The 18,423-nt window shown below is 38.0% G+C and overlaps 1 long non-coding RNA gene across 5 annotated transcripts; it reads left to right on the top strand.

Moving 5' to 3' along the window:
- The first annotated feature begins 9,503 nt into the window (after positions 1–9,503).
- On the top strand, positions 9,504–18,343 carry LOC146466522 (uncharacterized). 5 transcript variants are annotated; one of them, XR_014867961.1, is made up of 6 exons: positions 9,504–9,879; positions 10,723–10,769; positions 14,212–14,349; positions 15,477–15,697; positions 16,176–17,570; positions 17,645–18,343. It is a non-coding gene; the product is annotated as an uncharacterized LOC146466522 (long non-coding RNA). The 5 variants fall into 5 exon arrangements; XR_014867960.1 differs by lacking the exon at positions 14,212–14,349 and having other exon boundaries at positions 9,506–9,879; XR_014867962.1 differs by lacking the exon at positions 14,212–14,349 and having other exon boundaries at positions 9,506–9,911.
- Positions 18,344–18,423: the final 80 nt, after the last annotated feature.

The following is an 18,423-nucleotide window of genomic DNA, read 5'->3' as shown; positions in this document are numbered from 1 at the left end:
ACAAGTCAGTGAAATAGTCAAATGCAAGCCGTCTTGGGAAGAAGCAGTGAATCAGCTAAAACGCGAAATTTCATGATGTTTCCATATTGGTAAAGCTTGTTACGTTTACATAATGAAAACTAACATCGAACAGGTAGAGAGACAAATTTAGAGACTAATATTTGAGTAATATGTTTTATCAGTTAAGTGCTTACCTTTCTCATTTGATCGATTTGAACAATTTGGCTGATTTTCCTTGTTAGTAATTTCATGAATCGGCAAGATTTTACCTTTTAATCTGCTATACCATTAAATTCGAAGCGTGCAATCCACGCCGGGCTGGATGTTTGCAATAGAAACCATCATTAAAGGCTGGCTGAAGTGTTCGAGAGCGGCTTAAAATGCTTTGTTTTCGCCGGAAAATCTCCCCAAGGGTGTTTTGTGAGCGTCAAATAGGCATGGGAAAATCAAACGAATTGCGTTTGCTAGTAGAATAACCCTACAGCTGACAACGACAGTCAGCGAATCACAAACACTCTACGCAGGTCGGCAAAAAAAGGCACTCAGAACAGACTAAGAACCATCAATAACGCAATACTGAAAGCTGTTTTGTCCTGTTTTTCATCCTTTATCCTTGCAGAGTTCCGCCTAATTCCATGCGCATTTTCTAGCTCCACAGTTAGGGATTGCCACCTGCTCAAAATGAAATCAATTTGGAAAAAATTGAAGTTTTAAATTGACCATCGTGTGCGTGGACCCATGCACGAAAAACGACTCCCACTGAACTGAGAAATAAAAACTAGCTTATTGAACTGGTAAAAAATAGATATCACAAGCATGTCTGCCTTGAGTTTAGACAAGTAAAATCTCGTCTCAAAACGTATCCGTGTGGAGAATAGTCTAATCAATTCAAAGAATTGAGGCTTGACTTTAACACAATCAAAAGCGGTTCTGGTTTGAGGAAAACTTTACATACACAGGGGCGGCGCCGGGCGTTAATTGCTCGTGGGCGAACATCCCCACAATAGCACCTAACGTTTTTTTTTTTCACACTGTTAGGCGTGTGACGAGCACCAAAGGCGCAAGTATCTGGGAAGAAATGCTGCGGTTTTCAGCGTTCCTGTGGCCGGAGAAATAGCTTCCGCATGACGATTTCTGAGATCACTTTAATCGCATGAAAACAAAATATTTCTCAAGGGGTATTAAAATGCTTGGCTCACATTATTTACAGTTCGCAATATCTCCGTCGCTAAAACTGCAGTCTTTTGAATAAATTACGGCTCTCGCGGTCAGTTAGTAAGTCTGAGTTATTATTTCACTCGGTTCGTTACCTTATTAAAATGTTTATTTATACTTCCTTAATGGGAATTTACACAAAGACATGCTCTACTTTGATTAGGTCCTTTAAATTGTAGCTAGTTGACATAAAAACCTACCGAGCACCCAAAATCAAGTGCAAATTACCATATTCAAGTTACAGAATACAGAATTACACAGTTTTTTTGCCCAAGTTCAATTATTTCTGGTAGAGTGCAAATTTTGCCGATAAGATATTGCAAAATCGCGAAGTCCAGTGATAGTATGGCGATTCAATAAAAAGAAAATTAAATTTCTCTTGAACTTTTCCGCATATTCCCGCCAAACCTAGCCTCGATTTCGAGCGAAAAAGGAAGTGAAGAAATACCCGTGCTTTTTTTGGTTCATAGACGCATATGGACCCAAAACAGCACGGGTGTAATAACTATTTCTTTAAAAAAATTATAGGTACCGTAATACTTTTCAACAGGTATATTGCAAAAGCGATACTGACATAGATCTTATTTTTGAAATTGATAGTTAGCTTAGCATAACTTTATTTGCACTGGTTAATAATTTTTGTATATAATTCCAGTCTCTGATACCATTTGATAAATTTAGATAGAGTTTATTTATTTTTTTTTTTTTTCGTAAGGGAGACTACTTTGTAAAAGCTCGCGAGAGTCTCCTTAGTCTTCCTCCCAAGTGTAGATTGTAACAACATAATATACTTGCTGTATTATTTCAAAATGGGAAATAAAGTCATTCATTCATTCATTCATTCATTCATTCATTCATTCATTCATTCATTCATTCAGGTACGTACCATTTTTTTACCTGTCGTGTAAACGGCCCTTTTAATAGTGAGTGCGGTTCTCGTGTTCTGTGGTTCCAAATATTTGGCCTCGAATTTTTCGTTCCATTTTCTCAATTTTAGTTTGTTCTTACTTTTAAACAGCTTCCTACTTTGACATGAACAACATATCAGCCAAGTCGAACGCTTTGTTGGTTACGCTGGGCGCCAACAGACAGATAGACTCTCTTCTTTTTTTTTTTTTTGAAAACGTTTTTAAGATGTTCTTAAGCTACTTGTTACTGTTTTTTGTATTTCCATAAATTAATACGCACGTGAGACCAGGGATGAGTTGCATAAAATTTAACGTCGGGTGTAACTGCTAACGCCAGACCTTAATCCCAGTCACATTCAGTATGTTAACGTCTGACGATAGCATTTATGCCCGCCGTTAAGTTTTATGTAACTCGTCCCAGGAATCTATCAGAGAGTATTATTACTGCAATGTGGTATCAAGTTACCTGTAACCGTACTTGCGCGACTAGCCAGTTACTCTAAATTGGACTATAGAACGGTTTTCAATCGAGTGTCGTAAAGTCATAACAAAAGTAATCATTCTGGCCAACCACAACAGACGCAAGCAGTGCAATGAACCAATCAAAATTCAAAGAAAATGCATGTAACCGACACCAAGCGCGGGAAAACGCGTGCGTGCGAGCGAGGCACGATTGGTTTTGGTTTTACTTCTCATTGGTTGAAAAAGTGGCGCAAGTTTTGTCAACCAATTACAGAGCTTAGTAATGCAAAACCAAAGCCAACGCGCAATTACTTTCGACACTCAATTGAAAACCGCTCTATAGATTAACGTTTTACATTTTATTTTACGCGTAATCATGCTGATCATTTTTTAAAAAAACGAATGGTCAAAATAAAAACGTTCTCAACTGACTCTCAGCCTGGGTAATGTTCTTAGTTCGTTCTTAAAATTTTGGCTAATCTCGGCCTCAACGTTCTTATAAAAAAGACTAGACTCTTTTTGTATAATTTTGATATACAATTACATTGTTAGACTATGTCATTTCTCCTTCTTTTACTCAGTGTCTTTTTGTTCTCTTTTTGTAAAATATAGAGGATACCCATCTTTCGAGTTAGGAACCCAGTTAGGAACCGAGTTGGGAACCGAGTTAGGAACCGAGTTAGGAACCCATATATCGATTAGATATATATGTACCGATCGGCTTTTTCTTTCATCTGGGGAGAGAAAAACTTCTTGCGTACCTGTAACAGTTGCCAGGTCGGAATCCATCAGTAGAAAGTGTCTATAATCCCACTGTATGAATATTATATCTACACCAGAACGTAAACACCGTACATTTTTAGACTGTGATTTTAGTTCTCCTGTAGCTCACTAAACCTTCTATTTTATGTAGTAAATTCCTTAAGTTGCCGTCTTTCACCTCAGCTGGCCACACGTCCACGCGATCATGTTTGATTTTGCCAGGTTCATTCCTGAAAGTCACCATCGTGGTTCAGAAACAGCAATATTCAGGTAGATCGAAACCGATTAACAGCGTACGTTTTGGAGATAAAAACGAATTCGAATAATTCATCACCAACAGGACAGTATGGCTGAAGGCTGAAAACGGCATAACCAACTTTCCAGGAACGCCTCGGGCTCGTATCTCGCCTTCATATTTGTTCACTGCGATTTTCAATCTATCGAAGTCAAGCTTTTAAAGGCACACCACAGGATCTCTCTCAAGAGTTTGTAGCTGTTGCGTTTTCTTGGGGTCCAAAACACGATAAAATACAATAAATTATTCACGGCTAAAATGAAAGACCTTCGCTCTACAATATCTCGGCCAAAAATCATCCAAATCACGTTTGAATTGCTCGTTTTGTCAATACTTCTTTTGATCAGCGGCTCTTTTATAAGTGGCGATAAACAACTATGTATTTGACCAATCGAGCTTTCCTGACATCATGAGCCTGTGAAAACCTGAGGTTGAGACCATTGCATGACTTAAAACTAATTTCGATGACTGAGATTTGCCACGATCCAGATTTCAAGTACATATTAATAGCCTTAAATCGCTTAATGACTTGCTTGTTTCCTTTGAATTCAGCAAACCTTTCTTTCCGCGACAGCGTGGGGCGCGCGAAACCTAATGGGGTGCAAAAAGGAGCAAAGGAGAGGAGAGAGGAGCGGGAGTGGATAAAATCGCCAACAGAGGCTACACATAGGCTGCGTAGCGGTCCTTTTCTTTTCGGGGCTCGCAATATCTTTTCCGCTCTTTCTCGTGCCCCTCTCGTTCACATTTGAACTTTAGTCTTAGAAAAACATGGTTTAAGTTTCGTTGTAAACTCCTTCATTGATTCATTGTTAAATCGATTAAAACAAAGTTATTACAAGAAAGTTGTTGAGCAATGAGTGGTCATCCCGACTATAACCTGACTGATCTGACTGACTTCAAAATTCTTGGTTCAACTTAAAATAGGGCATTCTATTTCTAACCAGGCGAAACCCTTAGTTTAGAGGTAAAGTGCTGATCGGAAGTGATGCTAGGCTAATACAAACACGATTTACTTTGAAAAACAACAACAACAAAAAACAGCCAAAAACTTGTCTCAAATCAATAACCAAATCGCCCAAAGTTTGTTTAACTCGCTTGCCAACTCCTTACTCGGTTCCCAACTCGGTTCCCAACTCAGTTCCTAACTCGGTTCCCAACTCGGTTCCTAACTCGGTTGTTAGTTTATCTCTAAAATATAATTGTCAGAGCAAGTACATAGATATAAAACAGTTGGTCGCTCTGGAATACACTTGAGCATGATATCTTCAAAAAAGAGAAAATATTTTAATCATAAACCTTCGGACAAAAAAAAAAAAATGCCCGAAAACTTCTCTTCTGAATAAACCGCAGTCCGAACAGTTTTATCGTCTGAATATTGAGATTATGAATATAGTATGCGAATTTTTCCAATTTTAGTATCTATAACATGCAACGACGACGGCGACGGCAACGAGAGCGTCAACAAAGGAACCAAAACAACAGTTCTGCACGTACATTACACTTTTTGGTACATTTCTTTGCCGTCACTGCACGACTAGGACATGACATTTCCTGATGGGACGGTTTATGGAGGACGTAAACACACGACGACGAAAAATTCTTTCTCTCTCTAAACTTTGGTGCGGTCTCCAAGAATTCAACTCCAGGAAATTTCACCTACATTAATTTTGACATTTAAAGTAAGTTGGAATAATTGCGAAGACGTTTGAAAAAACGCGAAATCATTTTTCTATAAAGCGATTTTTTTGCTGCTGTCGCTGTCGCCCCTGCTAAAGCTCTCTAAATAAGCTCGAGCCAGACTTCGTTCGCTAAGATATGAAATTCAAGACATTTGGGTTTCGTCTTCTTCAAACTGGATGACATGATAGTACTCTAGTAGTAAGCTTCTCTTTTTGTTTCGTTGTGATTTTGTTAAATGTATGGCGCCAGTGTAGTTTGCTGTGTTGAAAGTGAAGTGTCTAAACGGAACTTTGTTTGCTAAATTTAAAATTATTTACACGCGTTCCCGCCACGTCTCAAAGGGTTACATTCAGAGTTTTAAGATTTGTCAAATAGTTGTTACGTTCGAAATTTTCAGTTTATGTCTGAAGTTTATACAGTCGGACTCAATCCGCGCCAAAGTTTTCACGTAATTCTGCGCGGTCAATTATTGGCGCCTTGAACGCTTAATTTCACAGCTGTACTGATCATTTGACACTTTTACGGCTTCACAACTGTCATTTTTACAACCTTGAAAGTGAAGTCATGATGACTTTGAAACGAAACGTCGGATTTTTTCGCTTATTTTCATTATTAATTATATTTCAAAATGCTGTTTTATTAGTCAGTTTATCGTCCGAATGTAGGCAAGTCCACAAATTACAGTTCACACAAAAAAAATCACGCAATTAGCAATTGAATAATTCGAAGCAACTGTCGAAAAGGGAATTTTGTTCAACCTAAACTTCTATCTCTTGCGCACTATTATATTTGTAGATTTTATTTATTTATTTATTTATTTATTTTTTTTCATTTCTGGTGCTTCCTTCATGCAAGATACCATGCTGATGTTGAAACAGCAGTAACGCATCACGAAAAATGAAATTGTTTTCATTAAAGTATTAGCAAGATTTTGGGTTCGAAATATATCCCACGGGGAAACAGTAAAAAAAAGCCACTATGCAAAACAAAAACCTCCGAAATGTTTCAGATATCAGAGAGATAGCCCTCCATGTCGCTTTTTCGGAACCTTTAATTTCGTCAAATGTTTTGGCTAGAAACGGACCTTTTTGCATTTCACAGTATTCACACGTCCTGAGGTTACAAGGGAACCAAATAATGTCTTTATTTCTGCGGGGCCGTTACAATTCGCAAAAATCGGGGAAAACTTGCCGGTTAAATCATAGGTAGCCCAATCTCTATGAGCGAGACGTTTGTTTGACCTTAGTAACGTCACGCTGTAATTTGAGTGTAACGATGAGTGTTACAAAATGGCGTAAATTATAAGGGTTTGTATGGGAATTTACGAACGTGTTTAAGAGTCAAAAATAAAGAGCATGAATTGAACAAAAAATGCCTTACCTTGTCTCCTTGATATCTTGACAGCGTTTTTGTGGCGTATTTTGGCCATTTCAGCGCGATTCAGTGGGTTTTGGGTTTGCTGTCTTCCTCTCTATATATAACATAGAGAGGAAAACAGGCAAGGTAAGTCATTTTTATTCAATTCATGCCCAGAGATCACCTCAAGCTCTCCTGACACCCGATAACGATCTCAGCAATAACACCAAGACTCGATAACTGGACTCACTTACAAAGCAGATAACTGACTGTAACAAAATTTTAAACCAGAACGGATGGGGTTTTGTCCAGCATCCTAATAATAATAATATTACGACTTCATCAAGTTTAGCAACTTAGCCCCACCCCCACCCCCGGGGTACCTGACCCGTGTTTAGGTATAGGGGTGCCGCCCCAGGGGGGATACTCGGAACATGACGGGGGGGGGGGGGGGGGGTCCGACGTATTTTTTTGGGTCTAAAATTTTCAACTCCTGTATTTTTTTGGGTTGAAGATTTAACCGTGTATTTTTTTGGGTCTGAAAAATCTGCGCGTATTTTTTTGGGGTCAAATTTCTGCCAGGCTAATAGTCCTTACGCAATTCAAGCCAAAGTTCCCGCAAGACCCGAAAGGCAGAAAGGCAGTATGTATACTGTTTTTAAGATTGCATTTTTAGGGTATAAAAGTCATGTATTTTTTGGGGTCTAAAATTTCCAGTCTTGTATTTTTTTGGGTGTACAATATAAGGTCCATGTATTTTTTTGGGTGCAAAATATTAGGCTCCGTCGGACCCCCCCGTCACTTTTATACCCGAGTACCCCCCTGGGGGTGCCGCTGGAGGTTTTAAACCCTGACCCTGTTTAGGACCAAAATTAAATAAACATTGGGGCGCCATCTGATTGCACCCCTACAAGAAGTGCCCAGATCAATCGAGGTACTATCATTCCAAATTGCCGCGGATTTAAAATGGCCAGTCTGAATTACCATTCTTTTGAAACGTATAGATGAAGTTCGCATTATTCTAGATGAGCAAAACATCGATGTACTGGCCATAAATGATACCAGACTAGATGAAAATATTTCCGATCTAGAAGTAAATGTCCGGGGCTATGACATCATCCGGCGCGGTGGCGGGGTATGTTTTTACATCCGGTCAAACATGATTTTATTCGATCCGCAAAGATCTGAAAAATCAGCTCCTTGAAATTTTATCAATCGAAATACGTAAACCTAACTCAAAACCTTTTGTCGTCACTTCATGGTATAGACAGGCTGTTCACAGTCCCCCTATTTTTCCATGGGATTACGCTTCGCTGGAGTTGCCGCCATCTTGGTTTCTGAAAGCGAGCGTGATCTGGGGAGTGTCTAAACTACCGAGGGGAGCCGGAGTGGGGGTTAGTTGAGACGGGGAGGGGTAGCGAGAAAAAACAATTTCCCGCCGCCTCGGCTTCCGCTCCCCTCGGTAGTTTAGACACTCTCCCCAGATCGCTCTCGCGCAAAATGGAGGCAGCTCCATCGTAGCGCACCAGTCTCGAGAATCCCACGAAAAAATAGGGGGACTGTGAACAGTCTATGGTATAGACCTCCGCATTGTCCTCTGGAGCTTTTTTCAGCACCTTGACACTTTCTTAGGCAAATTAAATTCAGAAAAAGTTGAACTTTTTCTCATGGGGGTTATGAATTGATTTTCACTAATCAACCAAAACAATAATAATAATAACAATAATAATAACAACTTTATTTATCCACGGGATCCTTATCACTAAAAAGCGATCTTCTAAAGAGCCGTGCGCATTAAACCTAGTGCTAAAAAGCTAAGGCATTAAAATTAAAAAGCACAATTGAAAAATCCTATAATAGGTGCTAAAACTAAGTTAGAGAAATTGTAAAATACAATAGCGACCCAATAGCGGAATAGAAACTATTTAAAGTAGTGGCCTGCTTAGCCTCCGCTGACAGACTGTTCCATGTTACTGCGCCCCTATAACGAAAACTTTTCTTGAGGGCCTCCGTGTTCGGTCGCGGAATAAACAAGTTATGTTGTGCACCTCGCAGATTATGTCTATGAATGGTATTAACGCTAGCGAATTTATCAGACAGGTATTCGGGTACGAGGTATTTACAGTTTTGAACATTAAAGATTCAGTTGTTTTGCACGTCTGTCAGCGAGGCTATTCCATTTAAAGCATGGAGAATCGCGGCAGATCTGGCGTCCCAACTAGACCCTGTTATTATGCGTGCAGCCTGTTTTGTAATTTCTCTAGTTTTTGGCTGAGGCCATTACCGATACAGCCCTAGACAGCGCTGCAATAATCGACCATAATCGAGATGCGGAAGAATCAATGACTTGTAAATGTGACAAGGGTACCGTCTGGGGACATATCGGTCTTACCCTCCTCAGGGCAGCAAGTACTTTAGCAACTTTACTGATGACTTCGGAGATGTGAGCCTCCCGCGAGAGTGTTTCATCAACCTGAACGCCCAGGCATTTGTAACTATTGACTCTTTCAATTGAATGCCTATCAAGGCATATGTGAGGTTCAGTAGGGAGCAAAGAGATCCTCTGCCTTGTGCCTGTAAAAAGACATTTAGTCTTGAGGACATTAAGACTTAGAGGGTTAGAGACGGTAAATTGTTCTGGGGTCTCTCACGTTGGCTTGATTTATGCTTACCGGAAAATTTCAATTCCTACTGCTTCCAAAGGGATTAACCTAGTAAGTTATCGGCAATTCAAACATTTCAACAACGAAGATCAAACGAACGCGTAATTCAAAATCTGCGTAGGGGGAAGAATACTCCTTTCCTGCTAAAAATTTCGACTTGCGGGAAAGACTGGGGACCAAATTTCAATATGGCGAGCGGTTGAGAGCGAGGGACCTCTGAAAGAACATTAGTTTGTCTTTTACAAGCTGTACAAGGTCATAGGACCATTTTAGATCTACGAAACGAATCTTAAGCTCAGGGGCTGATTGATAATGTCGATGGCATTATGAATATTTCCATGTCTGACGTGAAGTTTTCAAAACAAAATGGACAAGAAGTTATGGACTTTCCAACAATGTTTGCACAGGACAAGCAAATTCGTTACGTTCAAATTCCCGATTATATTGACATGCGGAAGGCTATTGAAGAACAGCTAACAAAAATAGGGAACACGAGGAAAGCAAAAATCGGACGACCAGTGAGGAAGGGAGGCAAAAGGTGACGCTTTAATATACAAAGGAGAGTTTCAGGTGTAGCAGATCTTTGGAGAGGGCTGTGTTAGAATCCAAAACGAAAATTTTCGTTAACCCTGCATATTTCAGAGATAATTAAGCAACAACAATTCTAAAAGCTTTTAAAGATGTAAAAATGTATGACATTTACCCAAATTGAAACTTACTATCTTTGAAAAATGCGTAGTCTTTAGATTCCAATAGTCCGTGCTATGATCTGCTTTTCCTGCATAGTCAGAAACCTCACAAAAGTATCTTTATATATATTAAGAGGCACTATTTCGTGCAGAACATTCCACAGTAGCAGAAGGAGGTGTCATCCTTAAGGTGACCCCTAAAATGTTCCAAAATCTTGCTTTGTGGGTTGCCGTGAATTATTTTCATCTCCTGCCAATAGTTTCTCACAAGTTATCATTTTTCAAATTTTCTGGCTAAAAGATAAATCAAATAATCATTGTCATTTGTATCCAAAGTGGTACCAAACCAGCATGCCCTGGTTTTTCAAAGAGCTGATAACTTTATCTACTGGGTAATTATTTATCCAGTGGATAAAAGGTTCCTCAGGCAAGTGATTTGTTTTATCTGCTACCTTATGGATTCATCCACTGGATAAGTTATCTGCCCTTTATAACTGGGGCTAGAAAGTTTAAAAACCCATACATTTTTTTGGGGGGGTGGGGGGGTGGGAGTGGGTATACAGGTACACAGTATAAGTGGCGGGGGAGGAGTTGCTGCAAGGGTCTTTTTTGGATAATGTTTCAAATTAGCAATGTGGGGACTCTTTGAAGTTAAAAATTTTCTTTTCTTTTTTCTTTCTTTTTTTTTTCAGATAGAAAGATTTTGGTGGACACCTTTTAAGGGTTGACAACAAAAAAGGTATGCTAGAATTTTGTTAATTTTAGGTGAATATTAAGATTTCCAGAATTTCATTTTTGCAGTAATAACGTAGTATAAAACCATCATGTACTTTCATTTCATAACTACTTGTAAAATAAGAGATCATGTTCCTGTTTGTGACTGCCCAGTGAACACAAATCTATCATCTGCCACTCTGTCTTAAGTTTATGATATCTACATTATAGATGAATAATAAGTGAAAGATACTCAAGTGTGCACATGACTGTCTTGCAATCTCTTTGATCGTTTTTACCTTATAATTTTTTATGTGGAGGAAAAAATGTGTGGGGTCTGGTATAATTTAGCCAAATGGTACATTTTAAGGTCTTCAAATTATGCAGCATTCGCACCAGGTAATCATATTAATTTTATACTCTAGTACCCCTAATGTACATCTAGGTGATCATGAGTACAGTCATGTCTGTGAACTCAGATACCCCTCCACTCTTCCTTAATTTTCATGCAAATGCTCACCAGAATTGTCTGAGAGAGCCTCCTTCTGTGGCTAGCTCTGTCGACACCTTTGCAACTGAAGTCTCCCCTCCTCTTTTCCATGCCAGCTAAACTTGCTACAAGGCCACCTTAGCAACAAATTTATTTGGATAGTGACTTATCTTTTATATAAGTGACTTAATGCCCAATGATGTGCAAACTCACCAACAACAATACTTATGAGCAAACAAGTTCGGTCAACAGTGAACATTCAATTCACATTCATCAGTCAGAGAGTAATACAGACTCTCAATAAAAAATTTAAACAGGAATGTTTGATACCCACTAGATACCTCAACACTCTACTGGTCAAATCCTGGAATCCCTGGGTCCAGGATGCTCTTGGAGACTGTAATACCCTCAAAGTTACCATTGATAATGATTATAGTCAAATCTATATTCAGTTGATATTATTAGCTCTAGCTATGTGGCTAAAATCCTTAAGGTTGACTATTTTGGACCAAGTTTATGCAAAAGTTACTGTTCACAGACAACTGAGTGGCTGTATTGTCATAAACATTTTGACAATTTTTCAATAACTAGGGGGAAATTATTGCAATAATTGCAAATTATAAAAAATAATTATTAATTTTTTTATTGCAATTATTCAAAGATCCTTCTTGATCAATTTTATCTAAAACCATCATATCCATCAAAGTAAGCACAAATTTAAAATTATTTTTAATTAAACCAACCATAGTATTTTTGATCAGTTATGATTTCTTGAAACATAAGCGAAAATTAAAGTTAATACCCGACGTTTCGGCGTCATCGTGACACCATTCTCAAGGCAAAGTGGATAAATTAATGCGAAGATTTGATTTCTATACTCTACAGTCTCTACAAATTAGCATATTAACAAAATTTGATTGCCTAATTAAGGAGATGCTTTTCATAAGAAAACTTAAACCATCCCTAAACGTGCAAACAGACTCGATTCGCGCAAAGGTATTTACTTGAAGAACTTGCGATCCATTGTTAATATGCTAATTTGTAGAGACTATATAGAGTATAGAAATCAAATCTTCGCATATAATTTTTAGTTACCATTTTGATTGATCAGAAAAAAATGTCTTGATGCAACTCAAAGAACAGGGTTCTCTCAGTTTCTCAGTGCAACAAGTAAAAGAAATTTCAGTAAATGACATTATAATATTATAACACTCACAGGGTTGGAGGTGATGGTAGGGTGCAAAGGTGGGGTGGAAGTTTGGAAGCAAAGTCCATTTAAATATAATGTAAATATAGAAGTATGATGTGGGATAAAGTTACATTGTGATATTTTGTAAATGCAAGCATGCAAAGAAGATAAGATGGCAAGATTAAAGGTTGGAAAACAGGAGTAAAAAAATGTGAACAGTGCTGAGCTCTTCAAACCTTCCTGTCCTCTACTCCTTGTCTTCCAGTCTTTACTGATACCAACTAGGGATTGTTCCAGAAATATCCATACCCCTAGCCTCCCTCCTTAAGGTTATTAGATTTTAACCTTCCATCCCACCCCTTTGAAATTGCATGTAGGTTACCTGTAGATCTTTGATTCAAATCTTGTTTACCGTGGATGGTATCTACCTTTTCTTGTTTGGATTTTTAGCATGCGATTTCATAGGTCTTTGTAGTGTTTTTGCAGCCTTATAGACCTTTCATACGCTGCCTTTAGAGTTGTTTTTTTTCCACTTTTCGTTCAAGGCAACAAAACACTGCCAAAAACTAAGGATGACACCATGATACCAAATATAATGTTTTTGCTGTTAAAAACACCAAGACCGTTTTTGGATTTGAATTGAGTCATATTAGTGCCTGGGGGGCATTTTAGAATAGATATTTTGTAGTGGGCTTTTTTGGCAGGGCCCTTTTTTTTTTTGCTGTTGTTTTTTATTGGCAATGAAATGGACTTTTGTGCCATGGCTCAGGGTTTACTAGCCTGATTCTCAGACGGTCCTGGTTGCGACACGGCCACACACTCTCTCCCTTCCTCAGAGAGCATATGACCGCGAGCAATCATGACTGTCTGAGAATCAGGCTAAAGGTTAACTAGACAAGTCCACACTGATATACCTGGGGGAAGGGGTTGGGGGTGGATTTACTCCATAAATAACTTACTGTAATGATTCAATTTAGCGCCTGGGGCGCTTATCCCAGGGTATCTAATCGATGACAATCGATATCAATTGATACCAATCGATATCAATTAATCAATTGATATTGATAATCGATGACCAATTGATGGCGAAGATTTGTGTGGTTATCGATTGGTATCGATTATCAATACCAATCAATAGATAAATTGGTATGGATTGGTATCAATTGGTTGCTGATTGACGGAACCGGAATCGACGCATAAAAAATACAACTTTGTACGCAGTAACGTTAACAAGAGAACAATACTCTCTTCTTTCTCTTTAACGTTAACGGCCTGTCCACAGGAATCCGTTTTGTTTTTGACAAATTAAAAGTTTGTTCCATGCATGGGCCAATCTATAGACTTCAAAGAACGGAAAGTGGTTGAATGGTGCCTTCACAGAAAAATTCTGGTAGTAAATTTATACAATAATATTGTGAGAACAGGACACCGAAATAACAATTTATGTGTTTTGATTAATTTCATATTTGTTTGCCCGGATTGTTTGTTACGGTTTTAATAGAAAAAAAAAATTCACTAACAGTGAAATATCTGCATGTAGTGGCCAAAGAGGATCCACAAGCTCGGACTTTCTCTAACTTAGTTTTAGCACCTATTATAGGATTTTTCAATTGTGTTTGTTAATTTTAATGCCTTAGCTTTTTAGCACTAGGTTTAATGCGCACGGCTCTTTCGAAGACCACTTTTTCGTGATAAGGATTCCGTGGATAAATAAAGTTGTTATTATTATTATGACTATTATTATTACTATTATTATTATTATTATTATTATTATTATTACTACTGTAGGCACCCGAGCTGTCCACGATGCCCGGCCATGATGGTTCACAACTTAAAACATATTGTTTGCGTTGAGAAGACTGGGTCAGAATTTGTTTTACCAATTTCGTCCCTAGGGCTTCCTAAAAATGGCGGATGCTCGGACAGGTAACTTGCGTGACGTCTGTTTGAGGTTGCTGAGCCAATTGATAGCAATTGATGAACGGTTTTTGTGTGGTTATCGATTGGTCATTAATTGGCCGATACCAATTAACTAATTTTATCGATTGATATCGATTGATCAAATGAATTTCCGATCATCGGTTTCCATCGATTGGATACCCCGGGACTTTTTTACTTGTGGTACCTCAAGGGAGGGGGCTTATAAGGGACAGGGTACTTGTTTCTTTTTTGAGAAACAGTAAATGTGCGAAACCAATGTTGATATTTATTTAAAAAGGAAAAATAACGGATACTGTAAAAGTAACAAATATACAGTGAATGTTCACTTAGTGGTAGTGAATTTTGAAAATCATTAGTGTATTCAATGTAGATAGCTTCAGTGTCGTTTGCACCAATAACAAATCTTTTGGGTGCAGCATCTTCTACGTCCGATTGGGTTATTCTGTCAAAGGGATCATTGTCACGTGATTTGCTTATGGCTTGATTTGTACTACCTTAAGCCGTTCTAATCCTATTTGACAAGGCTACTTTTCTGTGAAGCTGTGAATGTTTTCTATCACTGAAACAGAATAGGGGCATTGATTGGAATGAGGGTGCTTACGCAATAGGGGTCGCTTATTAACAAAAACCAGGAGGGGTGCTTATTAGAGAGGGGGAGCTTATTGGAACAAAGGCGCTAAATCGAATCATTACGGTAATATGCAGGGATGCTGCTTAACAGGGTAGTTAAAAGCTAGTCAATGTTATACACAAATTAAAGATGTGCTGATTCTTTGGTTATGGGTACCATGGAAATGAGGTGCTTTTCAAATTTAAAGGAAATAACTCTTTATTCCATTGTTTTATTTTAATGTTTTTTTTTTTTTTGGCTTTCTTTCTTCATTATTCAATATGTTAAAGGGAAAAATCTCAATCTTATAAGCCCCGGGCTTCTTCAAAATTTCCCCGCCACAAGTCATTTTTCTAGCCGTTTTGTTACTGCATGCATGTTCCTAATTTATTTGAAGTTGTCACTTTTTTGTTATGGATGGATTATAGGCGCTTGAAACACTGAAGACACAATTTGTCTAAAGTTCATATCTGATGCTGTTTTTTTAACTTCTTTTTGTTAGCAACAATGTAACTGTTGCAGATGTCTAGCTCTTTCTGGCTGAAACCCTCAAAAGAAGATTCTCTCTCGAGTGACATCTCAGGGCAGCATAATCCTGCCACCAAGAGGAGCACATTCTATCCATTCCACAGAAGCCTTGCAAATGACGAGCAACCTGACATACAATCTACCTTTAATCAGCCTGCTACTTTAATCACTTCAATGCCTCCTTATGTACATCACGTTTGTATTTTGAATTTATAGAGGCAATGTATGGGAATATCGAAAATCCTCGTATTATCGTACTAGATTGCGATAGATATTCTCATTTAACATCAAAATAAACGTATTTTTACCTTAAATGTTGTGTGTTGTCGTTCCTGAGGTTGAAGACGGCGATTTTAGCCATTTGAAGGGTTCGGCGTTGAATGTTCACTCGACCGTAATAGAAGAGAGACAAGTTTGTCTCTCTCCTATTGCGCTTGAGTGAACGTTCAATGCCGAACCCTTCAAATGGCTAAAATCGCCGTTTTCAACCTCAGGAACAACAACACACAACATTTAGGGTAAAAATATGTTTATTTTGATGTTAAATGAGAATATCTATCGCACTGAATCTAGTACGATAATACGAGGATTTTCGATATTCCCATACATTGCCTCTATAAATTCAAAATACAAACGGTCACATAGTTTGTGTGGCCCCCTGTGTGTACATAAGTTTACTGAAGGAAATGAAACCGTCCCAAGTTAAAAAAGAGGCCATAAGAAAGGCTCTTAAAATAAGAATGATAAGGAGCAGAATACAAAGATTAATTAGTAAAATCCCTGCAAACAAGAATGATGCACAGTTAATCAAACTTGAATGCTGTTGTAATGGCAACACCGACATCTTTGGCAATAATTATTGAATCAAAATCGCAGTAAACTGATAAAAGAAAATTCTGCTCGTTTCTCCACATCTAATCAAGACAGAAGGAGACATTTTACAATATTCTTATAAGTGTAAAAATTCCCGGGCGCTTATTGGCTTATAGCTATTGTCCATAAGCGTACAGACAAAAACAATGATGTCAGATGTAAGAAGTGCACCTAATGGGTGAGTTTTAACAATTTACTTCACCATTTTCTGGTGTATAAGAGTATAGACCATAGAAAATGGCCATTGATTTGTTTATTATACGAAAACAACTTTCCCATTAAGTCACGTTTAAACTGAAAATGAAAACATCACATTTTTCAGACACTTTTTTATGCCCCCTCCCCCAATCCCCATCATTCCCTGTTCTACTTTTGGGAAAATTTTCCATAGCCCCCCATCTCCCCCCCCCCCCCCCCACCGAAAAAAAAAAAAAAAAAAGAAAACACCCGCTGAAAAACCATGGCGTAAAAAATTTGCATGCATAACGCATGCCGAAATAAAACCACCTTGTACACCAGATCAAAAGCACCACAGGAAGGTAGCACTTGATATCTTTCTCTCAAACTGGTCGTACTTTAGGATTTCATCCACAGACTCAAAAGTCTGAACATGACATAACATGAGTTTCTACTTTCGCAAGGAAAGGATTAAAAATCATTTGATTAAAAATTTTTAGCGTAAACTCATCACCCATAGTAACAATAACAATAAAAACAACACTACCTCCAGAATGTCACATTTATTGTATATCTATAAAGCCGTACATTTACATTACTATCAAAGTATCCTTCTTCCACTATTTACAAACAATATTTTGGCCAGAAATGTTGAGTGTCTAAAAATAAGATTACAACTTCTACTCTAAAAATTAACAAACAAAATGACTCGTTTTGATCTTTTCAACGCTTAGTTTTCTTTGTTCCAATGTCATAGGTTTGGCACGTACCTCAATACAATATATACACTGTACATGTTACGTGATAATATTTATTCAAAAATAAATTTCAAAAAACAGAGCAAACAGCATACGAAAGAAACGAGTGTGCCTTCTTTAAACTCTACTACTTCCTTGCTAACACAGTTTTCTCTTTCTCGTGTGCTTTTCCCACATGGTCATAAACGCTTTAAACATGCTTCTGTAAAAGGAGGAATTTTAACGTGGTTTATAAATACACGCCGAAAAGATCTTAGCAAGTGTACAAAAGCCCAATCTCGTTCCCAGAGCCCTCGTTACCCTCGTCAAGGGTAACGAGAGCTCTGGAAACAAGATTGACAAAAGCCAAAAAGAAAATCGGGAGTAACCATGCATTTTTCAAAGATAATGAATAATATTTCTAAAAGGCTTTTAAATTCATAACAATGTATGGGATTTTTTTCCAACTTGAAACTTAAGGACAGTGCCTACTTTTGTCACTGGGCATACGTTCTGAAATTCAAAATACAAACGGTCACATAGTTTGTGTGGGCTCCCTGTGATAAGAGCGCCATTCCTATAACACCATATAAGGAGCACATGATTGACGGAAGCAAATCGGCAAATGCTCGCGGGAGTTTTTATTCGAGGGTCCCGTATCAATCAAATCGGTGGTAATTATGTCTGAAAAATGTGTGGTAGCCCCCAATTTTGTTTTGGGATTTCAATAACACTTGCTAAGGTCTTTCTTTCCTGCATAGCAATAAACTGCGAAAAAAAACCTTTCTCTTAGTAGGCACATCCATCCTTGAGAAATCATTTTCTAGGACCGTCATCCTGAGATGAACAGAACATGCACAGTAGAAAAAGAAGGCACTGTCCTTAAAATTGAACCTGTGAAGAGTAAACAAAACAACAAAACAGAAATCCTGGCCACTTGGCCATACAGCACAAATAAAGGCTGATAGAATTTATATATCAAGTAAGTAAATATAAAACAGAAGTTTTGAAGTTTTCTCAGTCTCGTATCTGACTCATCAAAATTCACAAACAAGCTTCACCAAAACAAAACAAAAAAAAAAAAAGAAAATAACATAAGGATAAACCCAAAAGATGACTGATTGGCTATACCGC

This window comes from Pavona decussata, unplaced genomic scaffold (assembly GCF_977016875.1).
Source record: "Pavona decussata unplaced genomic scaffold, jaPavDecu1.1 SCAFFOLD_143, whole genome shotgun sequence".
Taxonomy (NCBI): Eukaryota; Metazoa; Cnidaria; class Anthozoa; order Scleractinia; family Agariciidae; genus Pavona; species Pavona decussata.
The sequence above is the reverse complement of the archived record's forward strand: the minus strand, read 5'-3'. Positions and strand labels throughout refer to the sequence as shown.